The 14,186-nt window shown below is 35.1% G+C and overlaps 2 long non-coding RNA genes across 2 annotated transcripts; one reads left to right on the plus strand and one right to left on the minus strand.

Annotated features, from left to right (window-relative positions):
- Window positions 1-4,946: 4,946 nt before the first annotated feature.
- LOC125386938 lies at window positions 4,947-6,160 on the minus strand. Its single transcript, XR_007227545.1, has 2 exons — window positions 6,034-6,160; window positions 4,947-5,342 (listed from the first exon to the last, which is right to left on the minus strand). It is a non-coding gene; the product is annotated as an uncharacterized LOC125386938 (long non-coding RNA).
- On the plus strand, window positions 5,069-10,781 carry LOC125386937. The gene is made up of 2 exons (XR_007227544.1): window positions 5,069-5,195; window positions 5,887-10,781. It is a non-coding gene; the product is annotated as an uncharacterized LOC125386937 (long non-coding RNA).
- The last annotated feature ends 3,405 nt before the right edge of the window (window positions 10,782-14,186 follow it).

Here is a 14,186-nt window from a genome sequence, read left to right on the forward strand (position 1 = left end):
TACAATGCGCCATTCTCGGCTCGTTCCTCGAATAAATCCCCAGACGAAAGGCAGAGTAATTCGATTGAGACGACTTCGAGTTTACATCCCATTTCGTTTCGGGAACAACATTCTTCATGAACCCCACTGTAGCTCTGCGACAGGTGTCATAACCCAACAGTTGAATCTTTTTACCGTGAATCGCGTCGAATTGAGGCTTATTTAATTTGCTGTTAGTCACTCGGTTCATGATTGTTTCAACGGAGTCGGGTGTTCCGGGAAGATTCTCGAACACTTTGCGAAGAACTTCATTTGTCAGGTCTTCCTCGCTGCTGGACTCACCTGGCGAAAAGTTCCAGGTGTTAACTTTGTGTCTGGTTGAATTAACTGTAAAAACGTAAAAAGGCAGGACGAGGCACGAAAACTGTTACATATCGATTCCGGTTTGTAAACCAATTTTAAAGAATTATTATTTTCCATGACAGTAACAAAAAATCAAAATCAGTAAAAATATCGATTTCTACGTCCATTATATTTTGATTCTATACTTTGTACGGTTCTGCCTTCTTTACATTACAAAAACAATATTTAAAAAATTGTTTGCTAATATCATAACTACATCACAAGATATTTGTTTGTTTTATTATTGTAGTATCGGAAAAAAGGACAGGATTAGGATAATTTAGATTTGTAAAATTCTCCTAATACTATTTATTTAAGATAAATAAGAATAACAGAGATTAATTGGACAGAGAACGATAGATGTTCAACTTGAACTAAAACACAAAAGTCTTATTCCACTCAAATCACTCTCGCGTCTCTTTGTCTTTTCTCGTCCCATCGAACACGTGTTCCGAAACCCCCGTGGCCAGAGTCACGCAGGCTCTTTCCACAAAACTATCCACTTGAAAGGACCGACGACACATTGATGTACTCGACGGCGCCGCAGCTCTCGCCACTTTGTACACGGTTCGGCCGATATCTTAGGCCTTTTGCCCACGATACTACATTATTTTCTTTTACTTGTACTTAATATGAAAATTCTTCTGAATATCACTTTTATAACATGCAGCGAAAAATGATCGGAAACTTCTTCAAAGAATAAAATTCTTTTTACGATGTTTTTCAATACATGAGAGAAAATGGATTGAATCATTATAAATCTAATGCTTTACGTTATAAATTAGCTTGCAAGGAAGCTAAATAGAATATCAAGACAGTTTTCAAAAAACAGATACAAGATACTTGGGTTCCGGAGACGTTTCAAATTTCTGAGGAGCATGGGAAATTAATGATCATGGCAAAGAGGCCTCATAAAGAGACCAGAGAAGATGCTGAAAAAATCGAATAATAAATTTATAAATTAATGTTACCGAGATCGCTGGTATAGTCCGTTGTGTACGTTCCCTCTTTGATCTCTCGTTGCAGTTCCAAGATTCTGGCCAGCGCCAACTGCAGATACTCTCTGGCATTCGGCTCCTGTATAAACACCACATGAGTATACACGCTCTTAAGTACTTAGTTTATATCTTACAATTTGCAGAATCGATAATTCTCTCATAATCGACATTCGCGCCGCACTCATGGAATTTACCTTCATCGGTTTGGCCTTCTTGCTGTCGTTGTTTCCATCTGCCAAGCACGGAGCCTGTATCGTACGAATAGAACACAATTAAAAATTAAACGTGTACACAAAAATCCTTTTTCTCGAACCACTTACCGACGAATATCTTTTCATTCTTACTGAGACACAACAAAACCACGAAACAACTTCACCATCGATCCGCTAACGACCTTTTACGAACGACTTCACGCGATAACAATTTCTTTGTGGCACAGAATTAACGGTAGTCAAAAATAAATTCCTGATCTCGGTCTTAAGCTTCTGTAGCTTTTCTCTTCCTCCCTGGATCAGAGATATTTCCCCTTCGCGGTAATGGTTCTTTTGTCCATCCAGATTCTTCTCCTTCCCCCGAAAGACGATTCTTTTCTCTTTCCAGAGTACGGTAGTTAAGAATGTAGGAAGACCGTTGACTGGCGTCGATGGGCATCGACTAACCACGTCCAAATCGTAGCAGTCCCTTGTTGCAGTAGAGACTGCTGCGAGGGTGACGGTTTGCCATGGCTTCACCCTCTCTCCGCTCCCCTTTCAAAACACCTAGAAATGTGCCCCTTGCACTGGGCCACCCCTGCAGATGCGAACCATTGTATCGGGAACCCCTGTTTGTTCGTGCCCTGTGCCCGATAAAAGCGGTTGGCACGCGCCCCTTACTCGAAACTCACAGCGAATACGTTACGGACATCCCGGAACAGCGGCCATAGAATTACTGTTTGTTACCCGTTTCACCGAAGATTGCGGGGATAAGACTCTAATAAATCTTGCCCCACTGGTTACTATCGATTCTTACGCAAAATGGAAACAAAACTGTACAATGGAATAAAGAATGGTTTATTCGTGGAAGTTAGGTTGAAAGGACATGGAAGTGCTGTGTTAACTGGACAGGGTTTTGGTTTGTTAATGTTATGGTAATTGGTCGTTGGCATCTGCACCAGATTTTTAAGTCTTTCGTATTACGTATACATCTGTTCATAAGTATTAGGATACTTGATTCAACCTGATCTCAATTCTAAGCTGAATTATTTAGAAAATTTTTTATTTTTATGAAACACATATTGATTGCACACTTTTTGCTGCTAGTGCATGTCTGGTATTCGTATCTTACTTGCAGTCAACGCGGAAAGGAGATATTTGAAATTTCTTAGAAAAATACCTTTCTCGATAATTTCCACGTAAAGTTCCAACACGTGGCTTACCGTGCTTCTTTCAGGATTACGCATCGTTATCGATCACAGCATCATTTCATTTCCATTTTGCACGTTGCACAGAAATTTTTCTCGAGTTCTTCCTATTTTTGCCTTCCAAAACCAGCCTTCACCTGTTCCGAGTAAAACACGAGCTCTCGAAACGACAGGAACGTTTATTTTCTTCGTAAGGTCACTACTACACGAGCGTTGTAATAAATTTTTCAAATTCACGGACACTGTCAACACTCTACATGTTAACATGATTTAATCATACCCAATTACTAGTAGGTTGCTCAGAAAGTTTTGTAGTTTTGTTATTATGAACTTCTATCGAATAATGAACAAATACTGTTTTAAGTTGGCTACTAAAGAGAATCGAAGAGAAACATAGAAAACAATTAATTAAATAATAATAAAACAATTTCCTTTTCCCAGTGAGACTAGTAACTAGTATATTTCCCAGTGAATATAGTAACTCGAATAGCTAAGCATTAGGCGATATTTGGCACAGTCCGCGCAATGCTCGGTCATTTTTTCGAACGATCCAGAAAGCCAACTTAACACACAGCACGCTACGTCTAGTGGGAATAACAAACCCGAGTCCAATTTTTATTCACAGAAACACGGAAAGATTATGGTACAAGTCAGTTGGCTACAAGTTATGTCCGGGCATTTATATATTCCAACCTTGCATCGATTCATTTGGAAACGATTCCGTCCTTGCGTGGCCTAATTACAGTTATAATAGGGGTATCGAGAAGACGTCCAGACGTTATCTGAACGACGAGAACATCTATAACTTACGGAAACGCGACGGCCAATAGACGTGCGAGGCTAAATCCTGTTAACAAGGGTACACGTCAAACAGAAATTCTCGATTAACAAGCGAAGGGGGCAAGGTCGTCAGACAGAACACAATTAATGCACACAGTCCCTTCTAACGCCGTCTCTAATTAAATTTCACCACGCGATTCAATAACGTCGGGATCCTCTCTTCTCTTACATGCGTTGTTCAATTTGCCCCGATACAATCCGTCCAAGGACCAGAACCGGTCCTTCTTGATACAGAACTGTGATAACTAATTATATTACACTATTATTACACTATTATTATATATATTACACTATATATTATATTATATTGTATATTACACTATATATATATATTACACTATATATTACACTATATATTACACTATATATTACACTATTATTTTACATCGAAGACAATTAATGATGTTGAAAATTCTTAAGTTAAAAGCTGAAGGTATACTTTACATCAAAAAAAAATTATCACGATTGCACATATAGATTTACAAATATTTATAGTTACAATGAAGAATTTGACACATGTATTCATTATCTCTAGTAATTCAATCATAATCGATCATTAAACATAATTGAAACATTCAACATAGATCTACTCTACTTGGGAATGGTTCTTGATTTTTAACAAAATATTCGCTGCGTTGACATCTACGGATTGTTTTAAAAAATGAATTATGATCTAGAGTCTTAGGTCGGTCTTGTGTCTTCGGTACTTTTTAACTCGTGAGGAGCGGTCGCGTTCAGTTCCTGTGTGTTTCTCCGGGACGTCGAGCTGAAGCTGGTTTCCTTGAATTTCTTTCGCCTAATCATTCGTTTCCTTTGTGAAAATTTCGTTCGTCGATTGCCATCGCTGCTCGTTCCTGCTTGACAGACGCTTGATCTCCTCTTCTTCAGAAAACAACAAAGATATCTGTTGAATCTTCTTCATCTGCTTCCTACCGTATCACATCTTTATGATTTGGTTCCACTTTTTTGCTTCAACTATGAAAGACTACAACAACTATTGGCACATCTTCAGGATTATTGCTTTTTGTATGACCTTCATTAATAGCTGCATCAACCCTCTCGTTTTATATTTTGCCAGTACATCATTTCGCGTGAGGTGAGTATGACAAGATAAGCGACCTATCAAATGTCAGCTATTAAACCTAAAACATTGTAAAACGAAATAACAAGTCGAAGCACACATTCTCCTTAAAATACTATATATAGAATGGAAATGTTTATGCAAATTTATGTTCTTACGAACACGATTAGAAAAATGGAACCTAAACAGAATTTTGTTCCACTCCCCTTCTATCTTTTTCCATGTTATTTAAATATTTTGAAATGCATAAATATCAGCATTCTAATTATTATATTACATTCTGTACTACATGTTGCATGAAATGATAACATATCCATACTCATTTCACTACCTCTACATCATAACTGACTAAAGAAACAACAAAGCAGTATAAACGAGTACACGTCTGTAAACAAACAGGTTTGTAAACCGAAAACTCAAAAAAGCAAACAAACAATTGAAAAATGATGTACTGGCAAAATATAAAACGAGAGGGTTGATGCAGCTATTAATGAAGGTCAAACAACAAAGATATCTGTTGAATCTTCTTCATCTGATTCCTACCGTATCACATCTTTATGATTTGGTTCCACTTTTTTGCTTCAACTATGAAAGACTACAACAACTATTGGCACATCTTCAGGATTATTGCTTTTTGTATGACCTTCATTAATAGCTGCATCAACCCTCTCGTTTTATATTTTGCCAGTACATCATTTCGCGTGAGGTGAGTATGACAAGATAAGCGACCTATCAAATGTCAGCTATTAAACCTAAAACATTGTAAAACGAAATAACAAGTCGAAGCACACATTCTCCTTAAAATACTATATATAGAATGGAAATGTTTATGCAAATTTATGTTCTTACGAACACGATTAGAAAAATGGAACCTAAACAGAATTTTGTTCCACTCCCCTTCTATCTTTTTCCATGTTATTTAAATATTTTGAAATGCATAAATATCAGCATTCTAATTATTATATTACATTCTGTACTACATGTTGCATGAAATGATAACATATCCATACTCATTTCACTACCTCTACATCATAACTGACTAAAGAAACAACAAAGCAGTATAAACGAGTACACGTCTGTAAACAAACAGGTTTGTAAACCGAAAACTCAAAAAAGCAAACAAACAATTGAAAAATGATGTACTGGCAAAATATAAAACGAGAGGGTTGATGCAGCTATTAATGAAGGTCATACAAAAAGCAATAATCCTGAAGATGTGCCAATAGTTGTTGTAGTCTTTCATAGTTGAAGCAAAAAAGTGGAACCAAATCATAAAGATGTGATACGGTAGGAATCAGATGAAGAAGATTCAACAGATATCTTTGTTGTTTGACCTTCATTAATAGCTGCATCAACCCTCTCGTTTTATATTTTGCCAGTACATCATTTTTCAATTGTTTGTTTGCTTTTTTGAGTTTTCGGTTTACAAACCTGTTTGTTTACAGACGTGTACTCGTTTATACTGCTTTGTTGTTTCTTTAGTCAGTTATGATGTAGAGGTAGTGAAATGAGTATGGATATGTTATCATTTCATGCAACATGTAGTACAGAATGTAATATAATAATTAGAATGCTGATATTTATGCATTTCAAAATATTTAAATAACATGGAAAAAGATAGAAGGGGAGTGGAACAAAATTCTGTTTAGGTTCCATTTTTCTAATCGTGTTCGTAAGAACATAAATTTGCATAAACATTTCCATTCTATATATAGTATTTTAAGGAGAATGTGTGCTTCGACTTGTTATTTCGTTTTACAATGTTTTAGGTTTAATAGCTGACATTTGATAGGTCGCTTATCTTGTCATACTCACCTCACGCGAAATGATGTACTGGCAAAATATAAAACGAGAGGGTTGATGCAGCTATTAATGAAGGTCATACAAAAAGCAATAATCCTGAAGATGTGCCAATAGTTGTTGTAGTCTTTCATAGTTGAAGCAAAAAAGTGGAACCAAATCATAAAGATGTGATACGGTAGGAATCAGATGAAGAAGATTCAACAGATATCTTTGTTGTTTGACCTTCATTAATAGCTGCATCAACCCTCTCGTTTTATATTTTGCCAGTACATCATTTTTCAATTGTTTGTTTGCTTTTTTGAGTTTTCGGTTTACAAACCTGTTTGTTTACAGACGTGTACTCGTTTATACTGCTTTGTTGTTTCTTTAGTCAGTTATGATGTAGAGGTAGTGAAATGAGTATGGATATGTTATCATTTCATGCAACATGTAGTACAGAATGTAATATAATAATTAGAATGCTGATATTTATGCATTTCAAAATATTTAAATAACATGGAAAAAGATAGAAGGGGAGTGGAACAAAATTCTGTTTAGGTTCCATTTTTCTAATCGTGTTCGTAAGAACATAAATTTGCATAAACATTTCCATTCTATATATAGTATTTTAAGGAGAATGTGTGCTTCGACTTGTTATTTCGTTTTACAATGTTTTAGGTTTAATAGCTGACATTTGATAGGTCGCTTATCTTGTCATACTCACCTCACGCGAAATGATGTACTGGCAAAATATAAAACGAGAGGGTTGATGCAGCTATTAATGAAGGTCATACAAAAAGCAATAATCCTGAAGATGTGCCAATAGTTGTTGTAGTCTTTCATAGTTGAAGCAAAAAAGTGGAACCAAATCATAAAGATGTGATACGGTAGGAAGCAGATGAAGAAGATTCAACAGATATCTTTGTTGTTTTCTGAAGAAGAGGAGATCAAGCGTCTGTCAAGCAGGAACGAGCAGCGATGGCAATCGACGAACGAAATTTTCACAAAGGAAACGAATGATTAGGCGAAAGAAATTCAAGGAAACCAGCTTCAGCTCGACGTCCCGGAGAAACACACAGGAACTGAACGCGACCGCTCCTCACGAGTTAAAAAGTACCGAAGACACAAGACCGACCTAAGACTCTAGATCATAATTCATTTTTTAAAACAATCCGTAGATGTCAACGCAGCGAATATTTTGTTAAAAATCAAGAACCATTCCCAAGTAGAGTAGATCTATGTTGAATGTTTCAATTATGTTTAATGATCGATTATGATTGAATTACTAGAGATAATGAATACATGTGTCAAATTCTTCATTGTAACTATAAATATTTGTAAATCTATATGTGCAATCGTGATAATTTTTTTTTGATGTAAAGTATACCTTCAGCTTTTAACTTAAGAATTTTCAACATCATTAATTGTCTTCGATGTAAAATAATAGTGTAATATATAGTGTAATATATAGTGTAATATATAGTGTAATATATATATATAGTGTAATATACAATATAATATAATATATAGTGTAATATATATAATAATAGTGTAATAATAGTGTAATATAATTAGTTATCACAGTTCTGTATCAAGAAGGACCGGTTCTGGTCCTTGGACGGATTGTATCGGGGCAAATTGAACAACGCATGTAAGAGAAGAGAGGATCCCGACGTTATTGAATCGCGTGGTGAAATTTAATTAGAGACGGCGTTAGAAGGGACTGTGTGCATTAATTGTGTTCTGTCTGACGACCTTGGTACGAGTGGTACACTCGTTAGGATCACCTGAAATAAACGAAAATTAAAATTAAAAATATACACGTGTATTTTATTGTATTGTATTTCCACGGTCAATTGTACTCGTGTTATTCAATCTACCCTTTATCGAAATTTTATTCGTATATTTTTCTGTACTTTTGCGAAATTTAATTGAATTCTACGAATATATGGGAAACGTTTTAAAATCTGTTTCGTTGAAAACCCTTTATCGAAATTTTATTTGAATATTTTTCTGTAATTTTGCGAAATTTGATTGAATTCTACGAATATATGGGAAACGTTTGAAAATCTGTTTCGTTGAAAACGACGCCTTCGACATTTCGATAGGTGAGAGCGATAAAATAAACAATACTTGATATTATATTTGTACGGCATCGAGCATATAGTAAAATTATTAGGAAAACATTTATCAGGATTCATTGTTATCGAGAAAATTAAAATAAAAACAATCCGCGATTATGATACAGAAAAATCTATTAAAAATATTCGTGATGAATTCACATCCCACGTCCTTTTAACATAGTGTGTAACGTTCACTCAATTTGCGAAAAAAAGATTCCCTCATTAACTCGCTAAATCTCGTCTGAAATACGGACGTCTCTGATGAATTTCGAGATAAAAGGGGGATATTAACAGGAACGTTTTGTATTGAATATTATAATAAAAAATGTAGATTAAGCGAATTTTCTGCAATTTCATGCGGGATGTACAAATTTCGTCGTATGATCGAACACTCAATTATGCTGTTGTACTTTTTTCTCAGTTTTAATCGTGAAATACACATTTTCTTTTTGTTTAAGCATGATCGTTCGAACACTATAATCGAGAAAATATTTATTTATGATTTTCACAGATGATATCGTATGGATCGCATTAATCTTTGATTATTCTCCGTCCGGCTATAAATTGTCCATGGATCAAGATGTATAGCTACATATATCATAAAGTAAGCTCGATATCCACGAAAATAAGCGCGTTTATAATCGAACTCGCTATTGGTCCACGATTACGTGTCCAGAACAACGGAATTTTAACGTCTGATTCAAGGTCTCATATAGCATGTGCTTCTTTTAGAAATTATTTATGAAAATATTTGAATATTTCTAGAGATTTTTATGAACGTATTACGTGTGTGATAGAAAAAATTTTGAAATTTCGTTACTAGACTATTATGATCATATTGATAATATATGTAACAAACTAAAGAACATGTATAGAAGTTACAAGATATTTATTTCAAGCATACAATTCACAGAAATCGCTATATCATATAAAAATATATTGTATTATACAAGAATAATTATACATTTCTAGGAGACTTAAATTCTTCTATATTATATGTGATAATAAAGAGTAATGTCTGCGTATTTGTACGATATAATACATTTTATCAATATAACCACGACAGTCGACAATGACAATAAAACTGTCGTAATATATATCCAGACAAATTTTCTACGATGGGCCCTCAGATGCTTTCGTGCGTTATCGTACCTACTTACATTCTACGCGAAATCGATGACGGAGAAAGTACCGGATGTTCTGAACTCGCTCGCGACAGATTTATACGCGCAATCCGACAGTCTGAATAAATTCGATATATTGCCGGGATACAAATGACATGGGGTCCTAGCAACATTTTCCAATTGACGGGAAATCGAAATGTAAAAAAAAGGATCCCGACGAAGGAAGGAAAGATTTTTCTCATCTATATTTGGAATATTCATGGATTGTTAGTTTTTACCATTCCAGCTTTGTCGCAATTTATTTCCAACTTACTGGACATTCATTTTGATTTATTATATATATTTAGACGCGGAATACAATGGGTAGCAGATGGCTTTTTCAAGATGTATGAATCATAACCACAAGAAGTACAATTAAATATTTATCCCTTCCGTGTTAGTAAGCTGATGAATCTTTTGATTGTGGCTTGCAAGAATAATAGTAGATTAGTTTAATTCTACCCAGTTAATTATTCATATAGAAATATGTTTTTACAAAATTTATGCTATGAAATTTTGAATACATTTTATATTTTACGAGAGGAAACTTTCGACACGTCTTGTCCATCTGAACGTTTCTCAAACGTGCACGAAATCTTTTTCCATTTTATTCGACGTCAGAGATCCTTTTTTTTAACGTCGGTCTTAAATGGTACATTAGAGATAATATATACACATATTGTACTTTCTTACCAAAATATCGCCCAGATCCAACGAAAACATATAGTTAGTGGATGTATTTCTTGCTGCCGAATCTGTACCCAACGTAATCATCATCAGTCCATTTCCAAATACACCCACTATTAGGATTATTAAAAATAATCCTGGTACTATATAGGTTTCTGGGCGATGTATATATGGAATGTAACCACCCTCCTGAACCAAATTCGTCACATTCATATTCATGGCCATCTGTAAAAGAATAAATCCACGTCTATGCATTATGTATGTAACTATGCGTTATGTATTTTATTTTCATTTTCAAACGTTGTATAAATAAATAAGTCTCTTTTATATTTATCATTCAAAATATTTTAGTTGGAAATGGAAAGGAATAAGCCTTGCGCTATAGTGTGATTTTTCATTTTCCGATACGCCGTTCCTTTTGTCCCATGCAAAACCCACGCGTCCATATCTGGATGCTCGATAACGAATCGCGGCACAATAAAAACTAATCAGATCGATCGCTTTGCTATATGACCTTTCTACCATTTTAAATTGATATAAACTCAACGACAGCGAGAACTTCGAACGCTGCACGGTACGGCATTTAGATGAGGATTTAGGACAAAAATCAGAATTTGCTGGCCGCGTTCGCACGCTTGCGGGCTACGTTTGCACGTTTGCAGACCACTTTCTCAGGTTCTACAGTGCGGCGTTTGAATGAGGATTCGGGACAAACATTTTAAAAATATATATAATATGCAGTTTTCCAGAAACTTAATATCAGGGAATTCGATGTGAATAAAAGTCTGTTTACCAAATATCCCTTAGTATTTTCCCTACTTCCTGGTTCAGTTCAAATATTATAATTATTTATTGTTTTTGTCTAGTCCCTTTTCCTAAATTAAAAAAAATAAGATTTTTTGTCAGATATTATAAACATCTAGCAAAGAACAGAGTTTTTATGTAAAAAATTTTGTTGAGACAAGTGTGGTAAAGAATCAGCCTGCGTGACGCTGTTGAGAACTGTTCGACTCGAAAATGCTCGTCGATGCTATTTCGAAACTTCATATTCTGACGAGAAATCAATACAAGAGTAATTAGAATAGAAGCTACTATAATAGAAGCTACAAATTGTTTAGAAAGTCAATTTTCCATGGAAAAAGGTTACTATTGTTGACATGTATAGCAGCAGTCCTCAACTACCTAATGGTGAAATGAACGAATGGTTCAATATAAAAATTTACAGCTGGAAAGATAATTCCAGATTGACTATCATAATGTAAGGGTTTATAATGTAAAGTAGCAGCATTCAAAAGAACAAATAATTCTGAAGGCAAGCTGAATACGTAATTCCAATTTCTAAAAGTTTTTTCAGTTTCGTACCAATATAGACGACTGTTATCGAAAAAATTTTTCAGAAGTCGAACAATGAAAGTTGATAGAGTTGGTCAGTTTAATTTCCACGTGAATCGAATGTGTAATAGATGTCCTGATACTAATCGAATACTAACGATATCGCTTTAACGATACTTGAAAAGGAGTTCTAGCTCTTCTAATGAAGTAAAACGCAGATACACACGAATTAATGAAATCTCGTTCTACATCGTTTGATTTCCAAAGGAATTTCTTATCTTCTTAGGAAACAGTGTTTTATACGTAGTAACGATACCATCGATGAACGTATGTGTAAATTTCACGAGCTGAGTCGCGTATCTTGCACGATCGTATTCTTCGAAACTTTATGGCTCCCCATAACGATTCTCCCGTCTGTGAAACTACGTATTGTCTTGCTTCGTTACCGGCGAAGTTAAACGTGGTGTCGAAGTGATATTTCACGGAGTTGATAAATAAGAGAAATGGAATGAAATCGACTGCGTTCGAAAGAAATTGCACCATCTGAGTTTAATTTATTCACGTCGCAGAAGCGCTGAAACCTCGTTATTTCACAAACATTTCCAACGATTTCATCACGCTTTCGTGATTTCGTGACTGGTAATATATTCCTTTCGATTCCCTGTTTGTAGAATTTTACGAAGATCTCTGCAGCTTCAGCGCGATGTTCCATGTCCCATGAATCAGACTAGATTTACGCCTGAACTTCGTGAACGAGTTTGAAGCGAATACAACGTGTGACGAGTTTCGTGCCATGCGTTAAAAGAGTCCAACTTAGTTTTCAAACAGTCAGTGAAACGTAAAGCAACCCTGGCCATGGTATAAAAGGATATACAGGGTGTTAGAGCTGTGGACGATATTTATAGGATTTTATATATTACATGTCAAACGTGAAGGTAATGAAAAAACGCTTATATAGAAAAATATTATTCGAGGCTTATTTTTTAATATACATAGTTGGTTAACGAATTATTTTCGAAATAAATATTTATCCAGGATAGTTATTCGAAAATCATTTTAAATTCACCGATAGCTGCATAGATCGATGAATCAGCTGATGAAACTTTCTCTTCATTCTATTCACATCTCGCGTTTCTCATTGTGAGTCAAATAGAAATTAAATATATAACAATGGAAATTCTATCGTCGTTTATTTTCTCAGGAACAAGGGACGTAAAGTTCGAGTAAAATAAAGAGAAAAAGCCGTAATTCATAAATTTTTACCGCAAAATTAAATTGTTTATGAATTGAAAAATAAGCTGTAAATCTTTTTGTGTATGAATATTTTGACCTGTTGAATGATACACTATAAATGTCGCCCACTTTTCCTCATCATCTTGTTACAAGTATCGTGTTAAAGATGTAGTCCTCAAAGTGTTTTTTTAATCGTCTACAATCCCAGATGAAAGGAGAACTATCGTATTACGTTCTCTTAGAGCAATTGAAAAATAACTCTCATACTTGCGATCGAAACATTCAATCTGCTAGTTTCAGACCCGTTAATGGCACCAGTACCATGCCCTCGACATTCGGAATATGGTAGGGTGAAATTGAATTGCGGTTTTGGAATTTCTCGATCGCAAAGAGAAATGATCGTGATAGAAGGAGTATACCTTGTGTCAGACTCTATCAGTTGAAGTAAATTTACGGAAAACAGAATGCCACGGAAATGTGTCAAGTTTGACATAATCCAATCACATAGATTATTAGAAATATTATAATTATTAAAAATGTAACTCCCTCCGATAATGCACTAGTAAAATCATCTTGTTCCGGTATGCAAGCGATACACAATTTTATAAACTATACTATTATCATTATACTATTCTTTGCATAAGTAAAATATACAAAATTTGGCAAATATCGACAGGCATTTAGAAATCGCCCTACTACTATAGCTCGCACACGGAATTAAAAGGATTGTCATTGCATTCATAGTTGCAGTAGTATTTGCAATAATTGATATTAATGACGTTATGCGAATATTATCCGCCTTGTCGCTGAAAGTGATTATTCGAAATTGCTTCGGACTGAAATGCCGTGAATTCGTTGCGACAGAGAGTAACAGGTGTCATGTTGTAAATATAACGCAGCGGGACGCGACTAAATGTAATTTTTTAATAACGACAATCCTGGTCGTACTCGCGACGAGCGAAATGGCGATTGCGATGCGCAGATTTAACGTTGTAAAAATACGTCTGTCATATACATATTCTATGGTGTGCCACGATCAACGGACTGAAACCGATTGCCGATGAAGTATGGCCGAAAAATGGACGATGTATGTATAACTACGTTTCAACGATCTATTCTAATGGGCCACGCAAATTCATTCACGTTCAAATTCGACCAGTCGTGCGA

Source organism: Bombus terrestris, unplaced genomic scaffold, assembly GCF_910591885.1.
Source record: "Bombus terrestris unplaced genomic scaffold, iyBomTerr1.2, whole genome shotgun sequence".
Taxonomy (NCBI): Eukaryota; Metazoa; Arthropoda; class Insecta; order Hymenoptera; family Apidae; genus Bombus; species Bombus terrestris.